The 13070-nt window shown below is 37.0% G+C and overlaps 1 protein-coding gene across 3 annotated transcripts in view; it reads right to left on the reverse strand.

The window, feature by feature from the left end:
• SMARCA1 (SWI/SNF related, matrix associated, actin dependent regulator of chromatin, subfamily a, member 1) overlaps positions 1 to 13070 on the reverse strand; it is a 1457411-nt gene that overhangs the window by 709908 nt on the left and 734433 nt on the right. For 2 of the 3 annotated variants that reach the window (XM_057314283.1, XM_057314300.1), the window contains one exon: positions 7204 to 7369. The exons of the other annotated variant lie outside the window; for it this stretch is intronic. The gene's annotated coding sequence lies outside the window, so the exon portion shown is untranslated. The remainder of the gene's footprint in view (positions 1 to 7203; positions 7370 to 13070) is intronic. 3 annotated transcript variants of the gene reach the window in all.

Consider the following 13070-nt stretch of genomic DNA (forward strand, 5'->3'; position numbering starts at 1 on the left):
CCCTCTGCTTTCAGTCTGTCTGTGTATTTAGATCTGAAGTGAGTCTCTTGCAGGCAGCATATATATGGATCTTGTTTTTTTTTTTTTTAATCCATTCTGCCACCCTATGTCTTTTGATTGGAGCATTTAGACCATCTAAACTTAATATTGGATAGGTATGTACTTATTGACATTTGTTATTTGTTTTCTGGTTGATTTGTTTTTTTAGTTCTCTGTTCCTTTCTTCTTCTCTTGCTCTCTTTTTTTTTTGTCATTGATGAGCTTCTCTAATGTTATGTTTGGCTTTCTATTTATTTTTTGTGTATCTATTATAGGTTTTGGGATTGTCATAATCATGAGGTTCATATATAACATCCTAAGTATACAGCAGCCTATAGCCTGTAATTTGATGTCAGTTCAATTTGATGATCATTTAAGTTCAAACACATTTAAAAATATTTTTCTTTTTTTACTCCATCCATGTTTTATATATATGCTGTCATATTTTACCTCTTTTTATTCACAATTTCCTTACTTCTAATTATGGCCATTTCTTTTCTGCTTAAAAAAGTCCCTTAACATTTCTTATAAGACTGGATTAGTGGTGATAAACTCCTTTATCTTTTGTTTGTCTGGGAAACTGTTTATTTCTCCTTCAAATCTAAATGACCTTGATGTGTGGAGTATTCTTGGATATAGGTTTTTTTCCTTTCAGCACTTCCAATATATCATGTCCCTTACTTCTGGGCTAAAAAGTTTCTGCTGAAAAATCAGCTGATAGTGTTACAGTGTTTCCCTTGTAAATAATTTTTTGCTTCTCTCTTGCTGCTTTTAGGATTCTTTATTCTTTAATCTTTGACATTTTAATTACTATGTTTCATGCTGTGGCCCTTCCTGGGTTCATCTTGTTCCACACTCTGTGTTTTTTGGACTTGGATGTCTACTTCCTTCCCTAGGTTAAGGAAGTTTTCAGCTATTATTTTTCAAATAAGTTTTTTACTCCTTTCTCTTTCTTCTTCTGGAACCCCTATAAAGCAAGCATTTGCATGATATTGTCCAGGAGACCCCTTAGCCTATCCTCATTTTTAAAACTTCTCTTTTTGCTGTTCAGTTTGGGTGCTTTCAATTACCCAATCTTCCAGATCACTGATACATTATTCTCCATCCACTAATCTACTACTGATACACTATAATGTATTGTTTATTTCAGTTGTTATATTCTTCAACTCTGGTTTTTCTAAGGAGAAACAGAGTAGTAAAGGATATAGGAAGAAGAAAATAAATAGTGAACACAAATGTGAAAAGATTAAAATGAGAGACATGTAAAGGAGAAAGAAGAGAGCAAAGTCTGAAAGAGTTTACCAAGGACTCTACATTTAATAGCATGGTGTGGAAAAAGCATTGTTACCAGAGCAAGAAAGAGGGAAGTATCTGCAAGATATTAAAAGTCTTCTTAGGAAAAGAGAGAAGCAGACAACAACACCCTAGACAGAGACTTCAAAAAGCCAAGGTCCATGGCATTTTCTACTTGAAATATGCATGGCCTTAACCAGGCCTAAGTCTCAGCCAGAGCTGATTTCCAATCTTCCAATACAGTTCAAACTGAAGATTTTCCCATTCCGTTTGCTACAGAGAAATTTGTTTCCCTTTAAATCAATACCTCAATCTTCCCTTCCTTCTCCTACCGATCGTCCTATTTCTTATGTTCCATAAATGAGTGAAACCATATAATTGTCTTTCTCTGCTTGACTTATTTCACTTAGCATAATCTCCTCCAGTCCTGTCCATGTTGCTGCAAATGTTGTGTAATCATTCTTTCTGATGGCTGAGTAATATTGCATTGTATATATGGACCACATCAAAGAATGAAAGGGGGGTAAACAGAAGGGGGAATGAACCAGGAGAGCCTGTGGACTCTGGGAAACAAACTGAGAGCTTCAGAGGGGAGGGGTGTGGGGGATTGGGATAGGCCGGTGTTGGATATTAAGGAGGGCACATATTGCATGGTGCACTGGGTGTTATATGCAAATAATGAATCATGGAACATTACGTCAAAAACTAAGGATATACTGTATGGTGACTAACATAACATAATAAAAGATTATTATTAAAAAAAATCAATACCTCAAATCCACAGTGTCACAGGCCCACCCAATTCCATGTCAGCCTGAGTCATATCAGCAAGCAGAGTTTGATGCTGACCTTTTCATATTCAGTATTTGACTGCCTGGCCCATAAATGGGTCTCATGTCTCTCTGTTTACAACTTCACTAAACTGTAAAGAGGGGACCGTCAGTCAAAATACCAAAAGCTGAAAGGTCACAGCAGACAGCTTACTATTTGCCAATGATTTTTAATCATTCATTTTGCAATACATCCAAGACTCTACAGTTAATTCCATTTGTTATTGACAGAAAGAATTTCACCCAGCCTTCATTTCTAGGATTTAACAGAAACCAGAGACAAATACCATAGAATTTCACTATATTGTGGGGATTGGGGATGATTCAATTCAATTCACCAGGGTCTTCTTCAATACCTTTAAGACAGCCAGCAATGTGTTGATTATTATGGGAACACAAAAGAAGCAAAAATGATGCACATTACTGAGTTTTGAGAAAGTATGTAGAGACAAGGCATACCCATATAACTCACATCTTCTCAAGCTCTTCAGAGCCTGTGGGTATTAAATGGAGTCACCAAAGCACATTGAATAGATTTAATGAAATCTAAGTCTGTCTTAGAATCAAACACTATGTATCCCTCTAAGACAGGGTTTCTTAACCTCAGCACTATTGACATTTGGAGCCAGATAATTAACTGTGGGGAGCTGTCCTGTCTATTTTAAGATATTTAGCAGCATCCCTAGCCTCTCCTCACCAGATGCTGGTAGCACCTCTCCCAGTTGTGACAACCAAAGTAGGTTCCAGATATTGCCAAATGTCCCCTGTAGGTCAAAATCATCCCTCGTTAAGAACCACTGCTCTAAAAAAGGAAATAGATTTATATTTGTTGACATATTATTAGTGAAAAGTGAAAGATTCAAATATATATGAAAAAATCTTCTATATCTTACTTTTCACTAATAATATATATATACATATATATATTACTATGTATATGTATATGTTTTGTTTATGTATATGTATACAGAAAGCCTAAACTAATGACCCTTAACCCTGCCAACACATTATAATTACTGGAGGAGCTTTTAAAAAAAATCTCTGGAGGTAAGACCTGGGCATTGGCATTTTTTTTCAAAGTTCCTCTGGTGCTTCTATTATTATTCAACCAGGGTTGATAACCACCCAGAGACTTGTTAAAACACAAATAGCACAGCCACATCTCTAGAGTTTCTAAATCAGTAAATCTGGGATGAGGCCAGATAATTTGCATTTCTAACAAGTTCTCAGGTGATGCACATGGTGCCAGTCCAGGGACCACACTGAGAACCACTGATCTAGAAGGATATACCCCAAATTATGGACAGTGCTCTTTTCATCTCTTAAATGGAATTATAAAGAAGAGGAAAAGGGACAGCTCTATTCCTGATCTTATATTCTTTTTTTTTAATATTTTTTTATTATATTATGTTAGTCACCATACAGTACATCCCTGGTTTTTGATGTAAAGTTCGATGATTCATTAGTTGCGTATAACACCCAGTGCACCATGCAATACGTGCCCTCCTTCCTACCCATCACCAGCCTATCCCATTCCCCCACCCCCTTCCCTCTGAAGCCCGCAGTTTGTTTCTCAGAGTCCATAGTCTTTCATGCTTCATTCCCCCTTCTGATTACCCCCCCTTCTTTATCCCTTTCTTATATTCTTCTGTATTGTTCCAGAGTTTATGACAGCCAAGTGTTGCTTTTATAATAGTTTTTAAATTTCCAAAACTAAAGAGCACATTGTCAATATTTGAAACCTCCTTTATGTTTCTTCTAATTGCTCCCCCATCCTTTACAAAGAGTAAATCTCTTTTACTATCCTGAATATTTTATTAATCATTCTCTCTCTTCTTAAAAGTAGTTTTATCACTCAAATCCATATCCCTAAAAAATATATCATTTAATCTTATCAATTTTTAAACATTATAAAGCTAAAATTATACTATCTGTATTTATCTATGGCATGCTATTTTTTTGGTAAATGCCATGATTTTTAGATGTACCTAAGTTGATATGTATAGCTGTGGCTTACTCATTTTTATTCATTGCATGATTTTCCCAAATATATTTATACATATTATATGTACATTCATATTTTTCCAGGTTTTTCCACTTACAAGCAATGCTGCTATGAACATTCATGTACATGCACATGTTTACATTTACTGGGTAAAGAAGCTATATCAATTCACATTCCCAACAACAGTAGATTAGGTTTCCCATTATGCCATATCTTTACCAATACTTGATATTAACAAATTTTAATTATTTCCCATTTGATTATTGCAAAATGATATCTCTTTGATGTTTTAACTTGCATCTCCCTGATACAAGTTAGTTTCTAAAGGAAATAACTTTATGCCTCAATCAGACATGTGCAATATTAGAGGTACAAATATTTAACTCCCTAACAAACTCCTTGGGGCACTCTTCATGAACACCCATATGTGGGAAGGAACGAATCCTCTGTTTGCTGACCAAGGGCTTAATGAATTCAATTACATAATAATGATATTGACCACATGTCTGCTTTGAGTATTTTAAGTTAATTTCACATTCATTTTAATTCTCAGGAAAGGAGGTGCTTGATGCAGGTCAGGCAAGTTTCCTTTTTCCAAAGTCACAGAAGAGACAATGGACACTGAGTTTAACAAACCTTTCCCAATTACACCACTGGCTTTTTGCCAAATACAGAAGATATGAACAGACACTTTTCCAATGAAGACATACAAATGGCTAACAGACAATTGAAAAAATGTTCAACATCATTAGCCATCAGGGAAATTCAAATCAAAACCACACTAAGATACCACCTTATGCCAGTTAGAATGGCAAAAATTGACAAGGCAAGAAACAACAATTGTTGGAGAGGATGTGGAGAAAGGGGATCCCTCCTACATTGTTGGTGGGAATGCAAGTTGGTACAGCCACTCTGGAAAACAGTGTGGAGGTCCCTTAAAAAATTAAAAATTGAGCTATCCTATGATCCAGCCATTGCACTACTGGGTATTTACCCCAAAGATACAGATGTAGTGAAGAGAAGGGTCATATGCACCCCAATGTTCATAGCAGCATTGTCCACAATAGCTAAATCGTGGAAGGAGCCGAGATGCCCTTCAACAGATGACTGGATTAAAAAGATGTGGTCCATATATACAATGGAATATTACTCAGCTATCAAAAAGAATGATTTCTCAACATTTGTTGCAACATGGATGGCACTGGAGGAGATAATGCTAAGTGAAATAAGTCAAGCAGCGAAAGACAATTATCGTATGGTTTCTCTCATCTATGGAACATAAGAACTAGGAAGATCGGTAGGGGAAGAAAGGGATAAAGAAAGGAGGGGTAATCAGAAGGGGGAATGAAGCATGAGAGACTATGGACTCTGAGAAACAAACTGAAGGCTTTGGTGGGGGTGGGGGAATGGGATAGGCTGGTGATGGGTAGTAAGGAGGGCACGTATTGGATGGTGCACTGGGTGTTATACGCAACTAATGAATCATCGAACTTTACATCAAAAACCAGGGATGTACTGTATGGTGACTAACATAATAAAAAATATTATTATAATAAAAAAATATGGGACCACAAAATAATTAAAAGTCAAAACTAAAAGCAAGCTTGGAATTTACCTCTCCCAACCCTTCACTTTTGAATAGAAAAAATATAGAAAATATCATAGAAGTGACTTATTCAAGGTCATATAGCCAGTATTTATAGTCAAGCTGAGAATAGAATGCAAATCCAGTCATCTTTTCAGTATACCCCAACCCTCTGAGAATAATATGCCTGTGAAAGAGATTCAGGATGGAAATCTATGATATGGGGATAGGAGTGGATTAAAGAAATGGGCCTTAGAAACATGAAGTTAGTCAGTAGGCTCAGGACAAAAAGGCCATTGCCCTGGAGGGCTTTTGGCATCATTGAGAAATGGTCTCAATGTTCCTGTCCACAGTTGAAACAATGAACCCCGAGGAGCGTACCAAGTTAGACTGATCAATGAAGGATCACGCTTTCTAATGGGGGAGTCACCAGCTATAGAGTAACCTGCCAGCCACCTTGATGTGGATTTCTAAAAGTCATTGTTTTAAAGCAGGCACCATTGCACTGGCTGAAAATACTTCAGTCAGATTATCATGCTCTTAATTAGCCGTGCATTATGGCAATCAATTAAGAATGGCATAAAAGCCAATAGAAATAATGCAACTCTCATTAGGGAATTCTCATTTGTTATATGAGTGTATCTACTGGGTGAGTTCCCATTAAAGCAAACTGGGGCCTATTATTTAAGCTATTTCAGGAGAGTGCTAGGTTATCTTTCCTTTTGACATTTATTGTACCTGGCATAAAGGTTAAAAACAATTATGTTCACTTGGAATATTTATTATCTTATGATATTCAAGCAGGGCCATTATGTTTGTTTTCTTCTCCTTATCAGAGCTGGTCAAGGAGAGACTTCATAATGAGCTTGAGCTAAATAGTAAGGAAATTTTCCCTTTCCTGCACTCAGAGAGATAAACCTTGAAATAAACCTGGTAATAGTGATACTCTGTAAAAGATTTAGCTCTGAGACTTATCATTTATCATTTGCATATTGCTGTGGCTGCACATGCATTGGGCCAGTTTCCATTGTCTGAAAGAGTTATATTAGCATTCCCTAGGAAGGCACAATCAAGTTGGGATTTAGAAGGGAGTTAGAGGGAGTTAGAGGGGCCTGGCTTCAAGACCTTGCTCTTCTACCAATTTTCTGTATGATTTTGACAACTTCCAGTTGCTCAGGCCAAAAAATCTTGACTCCCCTCTTTCTTTTATACCCTACAGTCAAACCTTTAGCAAATCTTGTTTGGTTCTACCTTCAAAATAAATCCAGAATTTGATAACTTCTCATCTCATCCACTGCTAACAAGATAGTCTAAGCCAACATCATCTCTAGGCTAGAATACTATCATAGCTTCATAACTGGTTTGATTAGTCAAGATTCTCCAGAGAAACAGAACCAATAGGAAATATATAAGATATACAGGAAGAAACATATTATGAGGGATTGGCTTACTTGATTATGGAGGTTGAGAAGTTACATGATCTGCCGTCTGTAAGCTGGAGGCCCAGGAATGCTGGTAGTATAGTTCCAGTCCAAGCCTGAAGACTTGAGAACCAGAGGGCCAGTGGTGTATGTCTCAGACTAAATTTGAAGGCCTGAGAATCAGGAGTGCCAGTGTCTGAGGGCAGAAGATGAATGTTTTAGCTCAAGCAGAGAAAGTAAATTTGCCCTTCTGTCTTTTGTTCTATTCAGGCCCTCAGCCGATTGGATGATGCCCGCCATAATGATGAGGGCAAATCTTTACTCAGTCTACCAATTCAAATGCCAATCTCTTCCTGAGGCACTTTCACAGATACACCCAGAAATAATTTTTTTACCAGCTATCTGGGTATGCCCTAGCCCAGTCAAGTTGGCAAATAAAATTAACTATCACATTGATCTTTTACTTTCACTTTCAACCCCCTAACTATCTTCAACAATGGAGCTAAAATCTTAATCCTAGTCAGATGTCATTTCTCTGCTCAAAATGTACATCTGTCCCTCATTTTACTCATAGTTTTCCAATGGCATTATAAAGTCAATGGCATCTGGTACTCCATTACCTCACTTCCTTTATCTCCTACTGTCTTCCTCCTCACTCACTTTACTTCAACTTATCTGTTGCTGGAACATGTCTGCTCAGGCTTTGCATCAACAGTTCCCTCTGCCTGAAAATGTTTTCTCCCATGTGTCTCCAAGGCTCACCCCACCCTTTTCAAATCTTTTCTAAAATCTCAACTTCTCAATGAGGCCTACGCTCATCACCTTATTTAAAGTTTTGACTCTTTCCACTTCACACTGCCAATTCCCCTTTAACCTGCTATCCATTTGTTAGTCTTTTTCCATGGCATTATAAATTTCTAGCATTAATATGCTAGTATAATTGTTAGTATAATTAGTCTGCATTTTTTATCTGTTTTGTTCACTGATGTATCTCAAGCGCCTTTAATAGTGCCCAATACAAAGTAGAGTAGTTATTTGCCTAACTTAATATTTCTCCAATTTGGACTTCAATTTCTCCATCTGCATAATGATATAGTTGAACTGGTTCAGAGATCAACAAACTTTTTTTCTGTAAAGGGGCAGATAGTTAATTATTTTTGCAGCCATCTGGTATCTATCACAACTATTCAACTCTGCCATTGTAGCATGAAAGCAGCCATAGACAATACATAAATGAATGGGGCATGGCTGTTTCAATTACAATTTATTTACAAAAACAGGCAGAGAGCCAGATTTGGCCCCAAGACATAGTCTGCCAACACCTGAACTAGATGATCTTTAGGAGCTCATTTGATTCTGATCTGTGGCTTTGGCATATAAAGGAACAGTTTGTTGTTATGGGATTTCTTTTTCTGTCTTTCATGTCACAACACATAAGAACTACCTATCCTGCTTGTGATTAGACTTGGACAGCCCTACAAAGAAAACAGTTAGCTAAGTGAAGTGCCAGGGCGTCAGACCACTAAATTGTATTTTATGTGCTTAAGTCACTATCTCCCTTCTATAAGATAAAAATAATATCAGCTTCCTCAGTGTTTTCCTTCATAGCACACCACATGCTGGTACACAATCATCAAGGGGAGGTTCCTACTAGTTAATGTGCCTGTAGAGTAAAGAACATAACCTTGCTCAGAATGAGGTCTGGCCTTTGCCCTTGGTTTCTGGGAGGTAATCTCTAAGCCCCTGGAATATCATGCCTGATAAGAATGTCTTTGTTTACCTGGGGGCCTTGGCCACTGGACAGACTAACAATGTGATTTACAACAGGGACTTTGGGCCATGCAGTGTCCACTTTACCACAAGAGGGAATGGAGACTAAAGGTCCTCTATGCGGTATCAGTTCTGCCTCTGGAGGGCCTGGAAACTAAGTGTCCATCATGAGGGCAGACAACCATACAGCCCTAATAAAATCTAGACACCAAGAATCAGACTAGCTTCTCTGGATGACAACAAACTGTGCATATTATCATATATTGATGCTGATAATATAGTACTCCCAATGACTCCATGGAAAAGGACAACTAGAAGCTCTGCATTTACAGCTTTCCTGGACTATGCTTCATGTATCTCTTCCCTTGAATGATTTTAATCTTAATCCTTTTCCTGTAATAACTCATAACCTTTACTACAACAACTTTCAGTGAGTTCTGTGAGTCCTTTGAGCAAATCATTGAGAGTGGTTTTGGGAACCCCTCAAACTTGCAGTTGATGTCAGAAGTGTGGGCAGTTTTCTGGACTATATTCCCTCAAACTCTACAGTAATCTATTCTCCTAGCCCAAGAAAGGGAAAGATCTTCCTTAACCATCCCCTGCCCTCTCACCCTCATACTAAATTTCTCAGCCTTTCTTAATACGTAACTTTGACTCTGTGGTCTTTTAGACCCCTTCAAAGGCAAACTCCCAAATGCTATGAAGTCTCAGAACCACTTCAAAAGGAAAATACTATGCCCCTGATGTCAGCCATCACTATCAATGAGGTCCTGATGTTGAGGTCATGATATAGTAATGCAGGATCTCTGATTGACAGGTCTTGGGGCATGTATCCCAGGCATTATATCACAGAAGCAGATTTAGCCAGATCTAGGTGTTTTCATTCATTCTCATTTTCTCATTTAATCTCTCTCTCTCTCTACCCCCGCCATGTCTCCCTCTCTCCCTCTCTACTTTTCTTAAGGTCAATTAGGCCATTTAAAGTACCACATTAATAGAGCCAAACTCAACTCTTTATCCATCTCAAACATTTGAAAAATATGCACTATTGGAAATGTCTATCAATTACGGAACAATTGAATAAAGCAAAGTATGTCTACAACTTAATGCAATTTAGCCTTTAATATGATGCTTATGGTGTTTTTCATGACATAGAGAAATGATTCTAACTTACTGAGGCAATGCAGGACTGGATGTTTATATACAGTGCATCAACTGTGTATGTTTATGTATATTTATATAAAGCAAATAAAAATGAAGGAAATAAAAATATTAACAGTAATTATCTCTGGTTTTAGGATTATAAATTATTTCTTTTGTTATATTTTATATATTTTCCAAATTTTTAGCCTTTGTTACTTTTACAGACATAAAATTTTATTTTACAAAGTAGAAAGTTTATTGATGTCCACAAGAGAGGCAGTACCTGTCAGTGGCACAAATCCTTTCCCATTCAGGAGACATATCTCATAGTGTGAAATGTTCTGGTCAGCCACAAGTGTGTTTGTTTGTGGAGGGCCAGGGGCCATGTCTCTTTCCTTCACTCTTGAATCCCTATCAGCTCACACAGAGCATAGTATAGAATAAAAATTTCCTCAATAAGTGTCTGCTGAATTGCAATTACAATAGTAAGAAATGCCAACTTGGTTTGCAAAGGACACAATGACACTCTTAAGAATCTTTCCACTGCTCTGCTGACCTGAATATATCCAAGATGACTACTTTTCAATCTATTGGGTGAGAAGTGTTACATAACACAGGAGAGAAACACATTGTTTCGTGCAGCCCAAATTATCTTCTTCTGTTGAAAGCACTATGTCTCTCTGGACTGCCTAGTTACCTTCTTCCCTATTACCCAATTAACAGTGTGTTAAACACCATTCTTGTAATAGCTTTAACCTCAATCACTGATTGCCCTGTGACTTTCAAACCCTTTCCACTTACACAAATGCCAAGTCATATTGTTCTATTTCTTGGAACTACTCAAGTATAACAAAATATGCTTACTGCTATGGGAGCCAATTCTTAACATTTCCTAGGACCCCTTGGGGTTTCTGGCCCAGACAGTGACCTCACACTCACACACAATGTTGCTCATTTGTAAGGTCCTATAGAGCCCAAATGAATCTCCTGTCCATCTTCCAGAGTGCAGGTCAGCCATGTGACCAAAATAGGCACCACTTCCCACAGGCTTTGTGAACAGTTTTGAGAAATTTTCCAGCAAATTCTTGGCCTTTTATCACCTCTCTCTCCTTTAGAGAAGCAGCAGGAAGTACAAGGATTGTTTTTACATCTTTCCTTGAAGAAGTTGGCAGTACTGTAGGGATATAATGAAATGGCTAGTTAATGACTCAACTTGTCCCCAAATGGCCACTGTGTGAAAAATCAGTTCTAGGTACTTTAGAGGGGATACAAAGAAATAGAAGATGGAAAATCTCTCTTGTCCATGCCCCTGAGAACATGACAATATAATTTTTGCCCAAGTACATAAATACAAGAAAAAGGTTGATTGTCCCTCTCCAAGAACTGGAAAATGCAATAATTAAAAAGTCAACTGAATGATATTTTCTGGGGAAAAGTACAGTCAATGAGAAAGAAGATTAACCATGCTACTAATCAAGACACGTTTACTGGAGATGTGACTTTGTTTACAGAGCTTAAAGGAGGGAAGGGATATGATGCGATAATGAATACCATGTGGTTTAACATACAATGATCAGGTAGAAGAAAATGTTGAATTAAAAATGTTACTGCCCAGAGAGCTCTGGTGGAGCATAGGTAGTGACATGGCCTAGCATCAAACAGCAGCAATCCCAGAAATTTTCTAGAACTTACAGCATAACAATAAGGCCTTAACAAGACTGCATGTTGAGATGCTTTCCTCCTATTCCTAGTTTGTTAAGAGTTCTTATCATGATCAGATATGAATTTTGTCAAATGCTTTTGCTGCATCTATTAAGACAATCATGTGATTTTTATTCTTTATTCTGTTAATGTTGTGTTTCACATTAATTGATTTTCATATGCTGAAACATGCCTGCACATCAGGGGTAAATCCCATTAGGTAATGGTGTATGATCCTTTTAACATGTCATTGGATTTGGCTTGCTAGTATTTTGTTGAAGATTTTTGCATCTATATTCATTAGAGATACTGAGCTGTAGTTTTCTCTTCTAGTATTTAGCTTTGGAATCAGGGTAATGTTGGCTTCATAAAATGAGTTTGGAAGCATTCCCTCCTCTTCAATATTTGGAGAAAGATTGGCATTAATTTTTCTTTAAATGTTTGATAGGATTCACCCAGAAGGCCACCTGGTCCTGGGCTTTACTTTACTGGGATTTTTGATTATTGTTTCAAACTCCATACCCATTACAGACCTGTTAAGATTATAAAACTTTGATGAAAGAAATTAAAGACATAGACAAAAATGAAAGGCATTCTGTGATAATTGATTGAAAAACTTAACATTGTTAAAAATATCCATACTATCCAAAGAAATCTACGAGTCCAATAAAATCACTATAAAATACCATTTTTTATAAACATAGAGAAACAATTCAAAAATTTATATGAAACCACAAAAGACCACGAATAGCCAAGTCAATCTTGAGAAAGAAGAACAAAGCTGGGGGCATACTACTTCCTGATTTTAAAATATATTTCAAAGCCACAGTAATCAAAACAATATTGTGCTAGCATAAAAACAGACATACAGACCAATATAAATGAACTGAGAGCCCAGAAATAAGTCCATGCCTATATAGTCAACTGATCTTTGACAAAGGTGCCAAAAATAAACAATGGACAAAGGATAGTCTCTTCAAAAAATGGCAATGCAAAAAGTGGATAGCCACATGCAAAAGAATGAAACTGGATCTTGATCTTACCCCATACACAAAAATTAACAAAATGAGTTAAAGACTTAAACATAAAACCCAAAATTGTAAAACTCTTAGAAGAAAACTTAGGGGAAAGCATCATGACCTTGGTCTTGGCAATGATTTCATGGATTGGACATAAAAAACAAAAGCAAAAGCAACAACAAAAGTAAGCAAATGGGACTACATCAAATTAAAAAGCTTCTGCACAGCAAAGGAAACAACCATCAGAGTGAGAAGGCAACTTAT

Source organism: Ursus arctos, chromosome X (genome assembly GCF_023065955.2).
Source record: "Ursus arctos isolate Adak ecotype North America chromosome X, UrsArc2.0, whole genome shotgun sequence".
NCBI lineage: Eukaryota > Metazoa > Chordata > Mammalia > Carnivora > Ursidae > Ursus > Ursus arctos.